Source organism: Pogonomyrmex barbatus, unplaced genomic scaffold, assembly GCF_055798465.1.
Source record: "Pogonomyrmex barbatus isolate J1 unplaced genomic scaffold, ASM5579846v1 scaffold15, whole genome shotgun sequence".
Classification (NCBI taxonomy): domain Eukaryota; kingdom Metazoa; phylum Arthropoda; class Insecta; order Hymenoptera; family Formicidae; genus Pogonomyrmex; species Pogonomyrmex barbatus.
In genome coordinates, this window is record NW_028297111.1 from 5,020,517 (window position 1) to 5,036,248 (window position 15,732).

The 15,732-nt window shown below is 36.3% G+C and overlaps 1 protein-coding gene and 1 pseudogene across 6 annotated transcripts in view; both read left to right on the forward strand.

Moving 5' to 3' along the window:
• The window catches only part of rho-5 (rhomboid-5), a 473,385-nt gene that overhangs the window by 340,262 nt on the left and 117,391 nt on the right, over positions 1 to 15,732 (forward strand). The window lies entirely within an intron of this gene.
• On the forward strand, positions 237 to 10,462 carry LOC148937294 (uncharacterized; annotated as a pseudogene).

Consider the following 15,732-nt stretch of genomic DNA (forward strand, 5'->3'; position numbering starts at 1 on the left):
TACAGATTATTCTAAATCGCATTTAAAAACAAAAAAATTTAGCTGCAAAATAATGAAAAAGATTTTACAACTTAGATAAAAAATTATTTAAATAAGTAAGAAGAAATATGCTGTAATGGAAATGTAATTAAGAAATAACAAAAATCTTAAGTTTTTTATTTAAATATTTTAATTTGTACCGCCATTGGTTTTGTTTGTACTCTTAATAAAAATTTAATTTTTATTTATAGATCAACTAATCTCTACATCGGAATAAAATTTTACATAAATTATTTTAAATGTTTAAAGTACTTACATAAAAAAATATTTATAAGAGGAAAACCAGATGGCTGATTGGGATATTTTGACGCGTTTTATACAGGCTGTTCTTGAGCGAAAAAAAAAACGATGTGTCTGGTCATTCTTGCCCATAGTTTCGAAGAAATTGATTTTTAAAAAATGAGTCTAGTCGGCCGATATACGGGCGGGACGCTTTATATGTTTTAATCATCGCTATTGAACAAGAGCAGCGGTAGCACAGGTTGTAAGATGTTGGCTTTGCATACAAAGTCATAACGTAGATCGCGTATTCAAATCCTGTCGCGTATATATTTTTTTTTATTAAAAATTTGTTCGTATTTGTAATTATTTATTATTTGTAACTATTTTGTTACTATAGATGTTAAAAAAAATTATTTATTTAATTATCTGTATATTTTTTGTAAATAAAGTTTTTAGGTAGTTATTGTAATAATTCTCTATAAAGAAATATTAATATTTTTATAAGTTTAATTTTAATTAATGTTATTAATTTTAATTACTTTCTGATTGTAATAAAATTTCATAAATTTACAAATAAATAATTAAATACTCCTGTATGAAATAATTACTATTACCATCATTGTCATCATCATCGTTATTCATATGGACGCATAAATAAGAATGTAATAAAGACCGTTATAATTTCTAATGAAATTGATGATTAGGAATAAATAAGTCACGTATGTGTAAAATCATTGTTTTGCTTAACGACCCGTCCAATCGTCACGCGCCAAATCATAAAAAGAGAAACGGTAAAGATCTCAACAAAGAGAGGCAAAATAATAAAAGAAATCCGCGCAAACAAGCGGCGCTCAGTCATATCAGCACTCGTTATATCGATCAGGCACTGCAATTTCTTTGACATTTTTTTTTTGTTATCACGACCTTGGCTTTTTTTGGAATACGATTTAATTCGCGAATTGAGGAACAGTTTGCTCGATATTCTCCGTGCATCTTGATCAAGTGCGCAACAAGATTTGGTGCAACAAACGGAACAGTGCGCTAACATTCCATCGCATCTCGACCGCATCCTTTATCAAGGACTGTAATCGCTTCAATTCATGTAAATAGAGCAACTCACAAATCAGGCCCTTAACACATATGAAAAAGTATTTAAATAAAATCTATTAGCAGGATGGAAAACGTTAATAGAAATATTTATGGTGACTCGCAAGTGGACTGCAAAATACGATTATTGGTGTTAGAGAAAGCGAAACAATATGTTTGTCGATTTCAAAACAAGATGTTACAGACGGGCTGAAAATTTGTGGTCAAATTTTATGCGACCTACAACAGGCTAAAAAAGTGAAAAGTTCCAAGTTTTCTGAAAGAGCAAAGATTATTGGAAAGAAAATTGCGGAATATGTGGCAGAATTCGTGATTTTCATTTCGAGGAAGAGGAAGAATTACTTTTGGTGGATGAATGCATTCCACCAAAGGGTATTACTAATTCTAATTCTAATTCTAATATTTCATTCACCGATTCATTATACAAACAATTAATGAATTATTACTCAAAAGAATAATTTCTTATTTGATATTAATTTATTTGTAATGTATTACAAATTATTATACAAATTATTAATTTTGATTAATGAATAGATTACAGTTATTTGTTGAAAAAAAGTTAAAATTAAAAATTAATTTCATTTTTCAATAATTGATGAAATATATATTTTATATTAATTATATTAGTGATTCCACTAATGTATTATTTGCGAGTGATTATTGAATATACGTACAAACCTTGAAAATTATTTTACCAATTATGTAATTTTAGTAAATTACAGTAATTGATATTTATAAATTAAATTAATATAAATTAAATAAATTAAATTATTTTCTGTTCTTTTTTATTCATAATCTGAAATGCACGAAATAAGTTCTTCGAGCTCTTCGCAAAAGTCATCGGATGTTACTATCCCTTCTAACGAGGAATCCGACGATTCGTATAAAATACCAGAGAAGCTAAAGAAAAATTATATATCAATTGATCAAAAGATTAAGATATTAAATTTGGTCAAAGAACATCCAAAATGGACCCTAAAATCAATTCACCGACATGGAGGTACATGTCTGAAACGCATAAGTGATTTAAATTTATTTCAGCTTGGAAAGCTGAAATCGAAAAAGGTGGAGACATAATGGAAAAATTCGATATAATTAATAAGTGAACTTTTGACCGTTTCTGCGAAGCAAGAGAGAAAAAACAATTTGTAACAACAAGGATATTACAACAATGGGCTTCAGCTGCAGCGGTGCAATATCGCTCTCAACATTTTAATTTTACCACACACAATCGTGGGTGAATAGATTTAAAAAGGAACATAACATTCGATAGTGTAAAGTCACACGTTATATTAAATTTGAAAGAGCAATAGATGTTTTAACAATATTAAAACAAGCCGAAAAATTTCAGAAGAAGATTGCAAAAATAATAACAAAATTTGATCATCGTTTTGTAATCAATACTGGACCAAACCGGGTGCGAATACAGGTTTAATGTTCAGAGAATCTTGTCTGTGAAAGAAGAAAAATCAACAGAATTTTTCTTGAAGATTTTAATAAGGTTACTCACAGCTATACCGCCCAATACGCAATAACAGCTGCAGGAGAACTTTTTCCAAAAGTTTTTCTCTGTATGCAGGAAGTACAAGGTAATTTTGGACCACGTATTCACACTGCAGTGCAAACATTAATAAGAATGTATGGAAATGTTTTTGTGACTGCCTCCAAATCGGGCAAATTGACGAAGAATTTATTCAACACTTCGTGCACGAAATCATCAAACCTTATTGTAAAGACAATAATTTTTTGTTAATTTTGGATTCCTGGGAGACGGGTACTGCTCATTTCAATATTGCTTTCACCGATGATGACGGTAAGTGTTCATCTACGATAGAAGTGATTTCTCCTCACTGCACTCTATACTGTCACCATGCGATATTTATTTTTTTCAAGTAAAACATTTTATTTAAAAAATTCAAAAATTTCTAAGAAATTTTACAAGAACGTAAAGAACTGTCGACGCGAGAAAATGCCATCAAAATCCATTCGATAATTCATCATCAATTGTTAAATTTTCACACCAATGATAAAATATGCCTGGTTTTCATCAAAATTGATTCATGAAAGAGAATATTTTTATAATATTAATCAAATCTGCTTTCCTCAAGATACTAGAAAAAGTAATTGTGTGTACAGTAAAATTTCATTAATTAAGTGTTCACGATGTAATAAATATTTACGTTTTTTTTTGTTTCTACTGTATCATCCCGCACAATATTCATCTACAAACACATAATTTTTTCTTTTATTCATATTTCTTTTATTCAATAATAAATCGATTAATATTAATCAAAATTAAAGAGACTATAAACGTACTGACACGTACGTGACTTATTTATTCCTAATCATCAATTTCATCAGAAATTATAACAGTCTTTATTATATTCTTATTTATACGTCCATATGAGTAACAACGATGATGACAATGATGGTGATAGTATTAGAGGTACAAAAAAGTTCTGAGCTTTTTTTTGTAAAATTCAATCTTTATTCAAAAACAAACAAAAAAATATTAATCAGCGAAATATTCCCCGTTTGCATCAACGACCTTTTGCCATCTTTCGAGTAGCTTGCGAATTCCTTGACGATAGAAGCTCACCGGCTTCGAAGCGATAAAGTCATCAATGCATTTTCGTATCTCTTCAAATCTCACGAAATATGTATCAGCCAAATGATGCTGCAGCGACCAGAATAGGTAATAATCGGAAGGCGCCATGTCTGGGCTATACGCCGCGTGCGGGAGAAGTTCCCAGCCTAACGCAAAGATATCCTAAGTCGTTTTCGCAACATGTGATCGAGCATTGTCATGAAGCAAGATCACTTTACGACGTCCTTGGCCAGTAAATGGCCTCTTTTCTTCTAATGCATCGCTCAAATTGGTCAATTGTTGTTGGTAGCGGTCTGCCATGATTGTTTCACTCGGTTGTAACAACTCATAATACAACATCTTTTCAATCTTTCTGGGATCTTTCCAATCCCACCAGATATAGAGCAAAACTTTCTTGGCGTGGATATTGGACTTTGGCGTCGATGTCGAAGGTTGACCAGGGTCAACCCATGATTTTCTACGTTTAGGGTTATCATAAAGAATCCACTTTTCATCGCTTGTAATGATTTTGTGCAGAAAATCTTTTTTCCGGAACTTTGAAAGCAAAGTGAGTGCAGTGTTACGCCGACGATTTTTGTTGTCTTTGGACAATTCATGCGGAACTCATCTGCTTTCCTTCTGAATCTTTTCCATTGTATGTAAATATTTCATTTCATATATCCATTGTACGGAAATGGTTTGCTGCGTAACACCAAGCTGTTCTGCAAGCTCCTTTTCAGTTTGCGCAGAGTTTATATCTAGCAGTGCTTGCAATTCGTCCGTTTCAATCTTTTGAGGGCATCTAGCACGCGGTTCATCTTCAAGACTGAAATCTCCTTGTCGAAATTTTTGATACCATCTTTTACATGTAGTATGACTTACAGCGTTCTCTCCATATGCAGCACAAATCATTGCAGTGGCTTCAGCAGCATTTTTCTTCAAATGAAACGCGAAGTGGATGGAAAATCGAATATGCTCTTTTGTTATTGCCATCGTGAACACTACTGATTTTTGAGGTTATGTGCATCAAACGCCAAACCGTATGGCATTTTAGAAGGCCAAATGTCAACGCTTTAAAACTGCAAAAGGGCGGGAAGATATATAAAATTTAAATTGTTATTTCGGTTGTATGAAATCTGTAACGGCAGGGCCGTTACTTGTAAGGAAAATATATATATATATATATATATATATATGCGATCCGACTCCTGACATCGATCTGATCAGTACCTACTACTTCTCGGGGCCAAGGTTTCGCTTGACTCTGCCGGGTTTCACCGGCTTTCTCTACCTTCGGGCTGAGGTTTCACTCAGCTCTGTCGGGTTTCGCCGATTCCTGTCATCGCTCCTCGGGCTGAAGTTTCTCTCGGCTCTGCCGGGTTTCGCCGACTCCTGTTACTGCTCCTCGGGCTGAGGTTTCGCTCAGCTCCACCGGGTTTCGCCGGTTTCCGTTGCGAAGGCAGGGCTCGACGTGGCACTCAGTCCTGCCCACAATACCTAGACGTCCCGCCTGACATTAGCTCGTAAGTGCATGCGAATAAGGCCGTTAGTTATAAGTCGGTAATTCGACGATCTTTAGTTAGTAACCGCGCCGTAGCGATTAAGCCGTCATCGATCGCATGCCGCACTTGTCTAGCGCTTTGCGTCAACCGCTTTGCGTCTCCGCTTTGCATCTCACCTCCTGCTGCTGCCAACTACATTGCGACATCTCCTGGCCCTGCACGCTGTATCTATCTTTCGCTAAATAAACTATCTTTTTCACGTCAATCTGTGTTCTCGTAAGCTTGAGTCTCCCCTCCTCTCGAACCCGGACACCGACGAGCCGATCCGAGCGTCGAGCGAGGTGACCGCATCACAAATCTAAAGCTCAGAACTTTTTTGTACACCTAATATCTCCTTCTTCAATTTCTCCCAACTCATCTCCCCTTCTTCCATATCCTCCTTCTCCCATATCCTCTCCATTCGCTCTCTAAAAATCTCTTTGCCCTTCTCTGTCCAACTCCATCTCCTTCCGATCTCCTCTCCACCCTTTTTCTTTTTGATCTCTCCTTCCTTCCCTTTGATCCATACCACGACCGGGAAGTGATCAGAATCGACTCTCTCCTCCACTTTTACTTTCTCTATCTTGTCCCACATCTCCCTTACTATGTAATCCAGAACCGACACCTCCCGCCCTCCTGAGTAGGTCCATGCTCCATCCCCATCCGTTTAAAATAAACCACCCCAACCCCTCCTCCAACCTGCCTATCAACCGTCTACTCACTTTGTGATCCATTGATCTCCTCCCCTCTACCCCCTCGCCTAACTCCCCCCTCCTACCAGCCCCCCAGCTTCCCTGTTTTCACGTTAAAACTCCCCCCCAATTATCGTTCTTGATCCTTGTCCCGCCATCTTCCGCCCATCTCCTTATGACCTCCCACTTCTTCTCCAGATTCCCATTTACGTATACCCTAACAATTCTCCACTTCTCTCGCCTTAACTTTATCACCCTCGTCATCAGACCCTTCACCTCCACCTTGCCCTCCTTCACCGTCTCTATTCCCCTCCTCACCCCCATCACCATTCCCCCTATCGCCCTTCCATTCGCCCATTCTTCGATCCTTCTTCAAAAGTCTTTGTCCTTCTTTCCAAGTCCTGCCACGCTCCAAAACGCCACTCTGCAATATCCCTTTCCTTCCTCTCCTCTTCCTCTCCTCGATGTCTCCTTTTCTTTAACCACCTCCCTCCCTTTCCTTCCATTCCCCTCATCTCTTTTAACCCCTTCCTCTCCTCCGTACCTCTCCCCCTGCTCAACCCTTTCCCTTAAGTTGTCTTTCTCCTTTCTTCCTCTGAGCGCCCTCCTTCCCCCGACCTCCCACCTTCCCTTCTATCTCTTCTCCTTCCCATTCTATTCCTCAAAACCTTTTCCTTATCGTCCAATTCCACTATTCCTCTTCTATCATCATCTTACCATCACCCTTCACCCATACCCTCCCTCTCCTTTTCTCCTCCGTCATCACCGTCTTTCTAAATTTCCATCTTGATCTTCTCTTCTTCACGTCAGATCGTCCTCTATCCAGACCCTTCCTCCCTTTAGCTCCCTCTTTTTCTCCATTATCTCTCTTTTATCCTCTTCCCTCAATCTCGCAATGGTCATCCCCTCTCTCTCCTCCTTTCCCGTTCTCAACCTCTACTCTTAGCTCTTAGCTCTCGCTTTCACTCCTATCTTCCTAAACACCTCTTCCACCCCTTTCCTTGCATCCCTCTTTACTTTCTTAAAGCCCTTTACCTTTATAAGTTATTCCTTCTCTCAGCTCTTTCTCTTTTCTCTTTTTCCCTCTGCAGACTCCTCATTCTCTCCTTCAACTCGCCGTCCCCTTTCCTTCCACCCGCCTTGCCGCCCCCTATTTCCAGCGTCCTAATTCTTTTCTCCATCTCCTTTAGTTTTTTTTCCGCTTCTCCTACCTTCCTTTTTCCCATTTCTTTTCCAGTTCCCCAATTTTCTTTTCTAATCTCTCCCTTTCCGACCTCCACTCTTCCTTCCTTCTCATCTCTTCCAGCTCCGTTCTAATATCCTCTCCTCTATCCTTTCCCACTTTCCTTTAAAGTCCTCCATCCATCTCTTCAGAACAATCATGATATCCTTTTCCCCTCTCCCCTCCTGTACCCTCACCTCCGAGGATCTCGGAGTTATCTTACTCCTCTGGAAACAGCTTTCTTTCTCCTCCTTCGCTCCCTTCTCTATCCCACCTGTTGCTTCTTCTTCCAGCTCTCTTTTCCTCTTCAATAATTCCCATACTCCCACACTATTCGTTCTTTTTCTTTTCTTCTCTTTCCCTCTTGTTTCTTTTCCCCTTCGCCCCACCTTCCTCGAATCCTCATCCTTCGCCTTCTTTTCTATTGTTTTCTCCTCTCCTAAGCTGCCTCACTCTCCCTCGTCCTTATCCTCTATCTCTTTTACTACCCGTTTCCTCTCTATTCTTAACCTATGGCCCGTCACTCTTGCGCACGCGCCTTAATTCTGTCATGCCGTGTGCTGTCCAACTAGGCTCTCTCCCTAACCCCTGACCAATCTTCGTCTGCCTCTTTCCGCCGTTCCACCTTATCCGTTACTCCTTTTCCCTCCTTCCCCGGCCAGCCGCCTAACCTCTCCGCGTTACCTCCGACTTTGCCCACTCCACTCTCCCGCCCTTCTGTTCCCCTTCTCCTGCCCTCATTCTCCACTATCCTTGTCTCTCATCTCGCATATCTCCATCACATATCCACTCCTCTCTCTCACACTCCACTTCATACAGCACTGCAACTCTGTAACTTCGCTACTAATGTACCCGCTCCGGAAACGGAAGTCTCTACAGCAGCAATATTGCATTTATGAAACACTGATTTCTAAGTTTTAACCACCATTTTTTATCCGCCATTTTGATACGAAGGCCAATTAAAAAATCGGCTTTCTTAACTTTGTGCACAATTAAATAAACTTTAATTTAAAAAAAAACATTAAAATCGATTAAGATTTGTGAGCTCTAGACAATTCTGAAGCACGATTTCTGCTTTTTTTACCCGCCCTTTTACCTTCCGCCATTTTGAAACAAAGATCAAATTAAAAAATCGGTTTCTTTAAGTTTGTGCGCAATTGAATAAGCTTTAATTTAAAAAAAAATTAAAATTGGTTAAGATTTGTGACTTCTAGACAATTATATTTTCTCATTTGGCCCCACTGTGCGATGTTCCTATATTAGATCTTCTATCTTGATTACCCTTATAATTGTCCCTTATGTGAAAAATAGAATATTCTTATATTTATTCTTATATTTATATTATATATAAATATAATTATATTATATTATTATTATACTATTATATTATTATATATTATATTATACATAAAATAATAATAATATATAATATAATATATGATATTATAAAGTCCGTTCTCGCCGAGCGGTGTCGTGCGAGTTCGAATGCGCGGACGTGCTCATCGGTTGCCGGGTTCGGAAATTAATAAAATTATTTGACTCAGATATTGGTAAAAATATATTTATTTGATTTGATCGATGTAGATACACAGCGGTGTTAATTCGCCTAGCTCGCTTGTTGGCAGATGTTACGTCCTGTTCGACATGTGACTTTCGGTGCGCGTGAAGGCGAGGTGTTCTCGGAGTGCGCGGCGCATGCGTCGGAGCGAGAGATTGGTTCGTGACGGGGCCTACTGGTCGCGTAGGCGCGTGATTAGTTGAACGGCTGAACGGCGTCGGTAGCGCTTGCAATACGTGCCGCGTTATTTGGTATTGCCGCGTAATCGATGCGCGTTCGAATACCAGGAGAATGCTTGCTCCTATTCGTGGATTTTACATGAGATACAAGTATACTTGTCGGAGACCGAGAATGTTCCGTCTCGGAGTGAGAAGGTAGAAGAAACGAGTGATAAGTATGCTTGTCAGGGACTCCATAAGCACTCGTCTATTCTGAGAACGTTCCGGATATCATATGAATATATTCGAGATATTCTCCGAACATTCGTATTGCGATATACTGTGGAATGTACTTAGATCGTTACTACTGTTCACTAACCTAATCCCTAGTATGTACTGGAGAATATCTCGCAGTATGGCCATAGGATGAAAATGGTTAAAAACAGTATATTATGTAGGGCATGCATAAGTGTATCTCAGACAGCCATATAAATCGTAAAAATTTATAATATACGTGACATCTCTTACGGAAAGTAAGTGAAAAAATGAAAAAAAATGAGAGAAAGTAATGACACATTTTTTTATCTTGTACTATTGTACATGTTTTTAAAATCCATCCTACTTAGGATCCTGCTCGATGCTGCTTCTATAATGGGATGAAACCTGCACTCACTTTGCTTTCAAAGTTCCGGAAAAAAGATTTTCTGCACAAAATTACAGGCGATGAAAAGTGGATTCTTTATGATAACCCTAAACGTAGAAAATCATGAGTTGACCCTGGTCAACCTTCGACATTGACGCCAAAGCCCAATATTCACGCCGCAAAAAGGTTTTGCTCTATATCTGGTGGAATTGAAAAGGTGTGTTCTATTACGAGTTGTTACAACCGGATGAAACAATCACGGCAGACCGCTACCAACAAGAATTGATCAATTTGAGCGATGCATTAGAAGAAAAGTAAATGGCCAAGGACGTCATAAAGTGATTTTGCTTCATGACAATGCTCGATCACATGTTGCGAAAGCGACTCAGGACTATATCTTTGCGTTAGGCTGGGAACTTCTGCCGCATGCGGCGTATAGCCCAGACATGGCGCCTTCCGATTACTACCTATTCCGGTCGCTGCAGCATCATTTGACTGATACACATTTCGTGAGATTTGAAGAGATACGAAAATGTATTGATGACTTTATCGCTTCGAAGTGAGCTTCTATCATCAAGGAATTCGCAAGCTACCCGAAAGATGGCAAAAGGTCGTTGATGCAAACGGGGAATATTTCGCTGATTAATATTTTTTTGTTTGTTTTTGAATAAAGATTGAATTTTACAAAAAAAAGCTCAGAACTTTTTTGTACACCTAATATAATAGTGAAAACCCGATATTAGAGTACCTTTAGTAGCGAGAAGCGACAACTAGGTGACCAGCTACTCCGCGATTAGCTGGCATCAATATGAAGATTTGAATATTGCGACGCTAATGCGTGACGTTTGAACAGATGTTAGTGACACATATGAGATTGGTTATAGTTGATCGTATTAATAATTGTACTTGAAATTAATATTATATACTCAAATTTATAAATTTCACAAAAAATTAAATAATTTTATAAATTAAAATTATAAATATAGAAAAATGATAAATTAAATTAAAATTAAAAAATTAAAATGTTTCACAAAAATTATAAATAAACTTCGATTAGAAGAGATGTGTATTTATATGTTGCAGTTTATTTATATTTATATTTATTTATTTAGATTGAATATTTGGTGATCATTTGGTGACATAGAATTCTTAATCAAATAATTTATTGTACTTATATTACAGGCAATGTGATATTACGTAAACTACAAGTACCGTTCGCCATGTCATCGAGTTGCACCGCATATAGATGTTATAATAAAAGTGTAATAGAAGACCAAAACTATACTATGTTGGTCAAATATCCGGAAGATGAAACTTTAAAAAAAAATTGCTTTGAAAGAAGCAAAAACTGGTCACCTAGTAATTCTCAAAAATTTTGCGAAGTTAGTAGCAATGTGCAGTATACTTTGATTTTGTATTTCAGAAGATAAACATGTAATAATTGTTGGAATAATGTAAACATGTAATAATAATGTAATAATGTAATATATTATTAAATTCACAACATATAATTTTTCTGTAAATGATTTTTTCTGTACATTTTCAATCATCGGAAATCACCTCTGTTAAGGTAGCACTCCCGCACAAAAAATCAAAATAATATATATACTCAAATTATGTGCTATTTATGTGCTAATTATGTGCTTTAGTCCCGATTTTTGTGTTCGCATGATTTAGCAGGAAATGGGTGCTAGCTTAATGAAAATTAGCACTCCCCCCCCCTATTAAAATTACACACAAGATAAAAAGTTAATAGCTCAGAATTATGTGCTATTTATGTGCTTTCAAACGCTATAAAAATAATTAACTTATTGCTAATAATTTACAAGATATAGGCCAAAAAGATAAATATACCTGTCAATCGTACAAGAGTAAAATACCAGTTAGAATACAGATAGCGAATCGGTTTTAGGTTTAAAATGTTCCTCGATTTATGTGTTCTCAAGATATGCAAGACCTAACTTTGTGCTCATCCCCTATGACTAATAAATCACCCCGAAAGTTAGCACCGCTCCAACGAACAAGAATAAAGTATCGGTAAAAATAGGGATAGCGAATCGGTTGTAAGCTTAAAATGTTCCTACTAAAACTTCTCAAAGTTTTTGAGAATTACTAGATGGCCAATTCTTGCCTCTTCCAACCGCAGCAATCCATTTTCTTCTTAAAATCTCATCTTGCAGATATCTGATACCAATGTATAGTCTTGATCACTTCTATTATAATATCTGTGGATGCCTTCTATTAAGAGACACAAGTAACGCAATGTGACACAGTGTCGATACAAGTGCCTTCTTACAACGACACAGCACGATGCAAATCGACACATTTGTAGAGTAGAGTTCAGCTGTGTCATTTATCACGACTACCAACTTTAGTCAATGTTATAATATTTCTAGAACTGTAAATACTCAGAAATTAGTGGTTAGGTCGAATTGACTATGTGTGTGAAGTGAACATTTGATATAAAACTGAACATTTTGTTACAAAACTTAAAAAATGCAGTGTCTATCCTGTATCATGTGCTGATATGACATGATGTTGTATCATGTGCTTATATCAATTTTACATGAATTTAATATTTTCATTTATAATAATTAATCAATGAATTATTAATATGATGACTTTATAAAACTTACTGTTAAAACAGAAATTATCTTTTTTTTTAAATTGAAATTAATTGCGGCTAGATATCAGACTAACTGTAATGATTATGATTAGAAATGAAGTTATGCAACATAGCCACATTTAGAAAATATAACGATTGAATACTTCATCAATGTTAAATAAAATTTGTATCAAATTTTATTCAGTAACAGTAAAAAACAATCACTTAATGCTTATTAATCATTCTGCTCCGCTAAACTCTATAACATGCAGTATGGTAATGTCATCAAGCAACTAATTTGAAAATTAAAAGTGTTCCATCAAGTACCTATATACTATGTTCAATTGTGTGACACAGTATCTTACTGTGTTCACTTGTTGGAAAGTACCCTGTATGCTACTCAACACGGTGAACAGTGTTTGTAATATACAATAAATTATTTGATTAAGAGTTCTGTATGTCACCAAATAATTATTCATAAACTCTAAATAAACATAAATAACTGCAATGCCTAAATGCACATCTCTTCTATCAAAGTTTATTTATAATTTTTGTTATATTTTAATTTTTTAATTTTAATTTAATTTATAATTTTTTTATGTTTATAATTTTAATTTATAAAATTATTTAATTTTTCGTCAAATTTATAAATTTAAGTATATATTATAATATTAATTTCAAGCACATTAATTTCAAGCAATTATTAATACGATCAACTATCTATCAGCCTCATATGTATCATCAACTTCATATGTATCACCAACATGTGTTCAAACGTCAACGTGGCATCGCAATGTCCAAATCTGCTCATATTGATGTCAATCAATCGTGAGGTAGCTGGTCATATGACTTAGTTGTTGCTTCTCTTGAGTATAGGTTCTCCCGATATTAACGGATCTTATTAATGGCTCAACCGATCAGGTTTTAAGAAGACTCAAACGATAACTTGGATTTAATTTGCATAACAAAAGTGTTTTTACTTTTTTTTTTTTTGTATATGTCCTACGAACAAAGATATTATGACGCAAAGTCTGATCCAGAAATTTTTACTTTAAAAAATGTCATTATTATCGTCGTCGTCTTTGTACAGTTGCAATTTCCGTCATGAAAGGCGCTAGCTGAATCCAAGTAGAGCTTTTGGAAATAGAGTCTTGACATCGAGTTTTACATGATTGGTACATATGACTCATGCCATAAAATGACAGTACCAATACGAAACCTTGCTCACTTAGTGCAAACGGGCGGAAAATTAGGATTGAAATACATTGCTTTTTGAATTTATGATGGCATCTCAGAAGTAACAATATTGAATGAGTAACGGTGCATATTTTTATGCACCGTTCCGTGACTACGATCCTCTGCTCGGAACGCACCGCGAAACCCGATTAGTTCAGGAGGGTATTTACGAACACGGTATTTTGTAACACCTCGCCGCGAATTAGGCTCGCGTTGCTAGATTAGAAAAAAATAGCGCCACGTATTGTCAAGCATGCGAGATCAACAACACGTCATGGCCATCATTTTTGTTCCGTCACCTGAGCGCTAACGAAATCTATCGACTGTCGCGAAAGGCAATTCGCTGGCGACGTGTGACTCGCGAATCGCACATTATTCGTGCGCAGCCAAGATAAATTATGACAATTGGACATCCGACATATCATCAGGTCGAACATTAAATTACATATAGTGTCATCAACATCGATATTTGGAATCAACATCTTGTATCGAATTAACAAATCAATAAATTACTTGTTAAATTCACATCTTACGATTGATTAACCGAATCAATTGCGACCGACGAGCTATTCCGCGCTCGAGATATATATCCGATTCAAACGGAAAAAAACTAGTCCGTTTTAAATGTACAATATTGAATGTATAATGTGCCTCGTGAAAAATTAGAAAATATATCTCTAACCACAGTTTCTGCTCCTTACATCACGACTCTGATTGATTATTAAAAGATCTCTGTCAAGTTCAAGTTTCCGCAGCCTCCGCAATAATATATATGCATAACGAGAATAAGCAAAAGAACGAAAAAGCGAGTGAGATAGCTTGCTTGCTATTTTTTCGCGCAATTAGCGGTCGATGATGTCATTCAGTTTTGCGGCAAGTTTGATAGTTGATGATAGTTTGTTTCGAAGTGTAAGTGATAATATTTATTCGCCATAATCTATTATCTTGTAAGTAGATTCTAAGAAATAATATTAATACTGTCATTTTGAATGCATGTATTTGTATTGTGTTTTTTTCCAGGAATCAAAACTAAAAGTGTTCAGATTGTATTTTGCGCTTCCTCCTCAAATCACCAGTTGTAGTCCCCCCTTTCTAGTATCCTCCATGCCACAAGTTTTGAAGCAGTTTGTTAGAAACTCTCCAGATCTTCCTGCTTTTCTAGGCCTCTTGGCCCTACTCAGCGGCCATGATGTCATTTCCTTTTTCTTCTGTCCATCAATCAGCAAATTTATTAAATTGTGCAAAGTATTCTTCGATAATAATAAATATGGGAAACAGGATTAGATGTTCGGATAATGATAAAAAAAAATTTGAAGAAGAAAATTAAATGATTAAAAAAAAGATTTGAAAAACAAAATCGAGAATTAAAACGCTTAAAAAAAGTAACCCTTTACTTTTTTTACAAGGCGTAGCCATTTGGAATTTTTGAGAACAAGGAAATATAGCGTTTAAATAACGCTCTAAGAAATAACGTTCAAGTAATGTCCTAAGATTTGTAACATAAGTCAAATGTTTAAGTAACGTAATCAAAATTCGATCAAGTGGAGATTTTGCTATATACAAATCTAGTACCTGTTGAAGGAGTTAGGTGTTCTATTGCTCGTACTGGATTCCGAGCTTAGTTTTATAAACTCTGAGCCATCTCTGCGAAATAGTTTACTATCCGAGTGTAATTGTCCTCTCGAGCTTTTGCTTGAAATAAAGATGTTTCTCAGGGATAAGAGTGGCGTTGGAGAATATCGCCGCTGCGGTCCGACCTGCATCGAGAGAATAGGACCATCATTTCTCTGGAATACCGGTCATGGGGATTCGAGAGTATACATGTATATTGTAGTATATATATATATATATATATATGTGTGTGTGTGTCATTGAATTGTTGACATGTTATTCTAAACACGTTATTTGCGATAAATATCATCACATGCCTCTGTGGTCGAAAGAATAAGATGCCTGCCCAACAGGAGATCCAGATTCGATTCCTGGCTGAGGTGATATTTTTCGCAAAATAATTGCGGATTTTTACGACTGGTTCGTGGTCGGACCCCATCTTGGCACACGTCCTCTCTTCTTATCCTCTTTTTATAAAACTAAGATCACCAGTATAATTATAAAGATAATA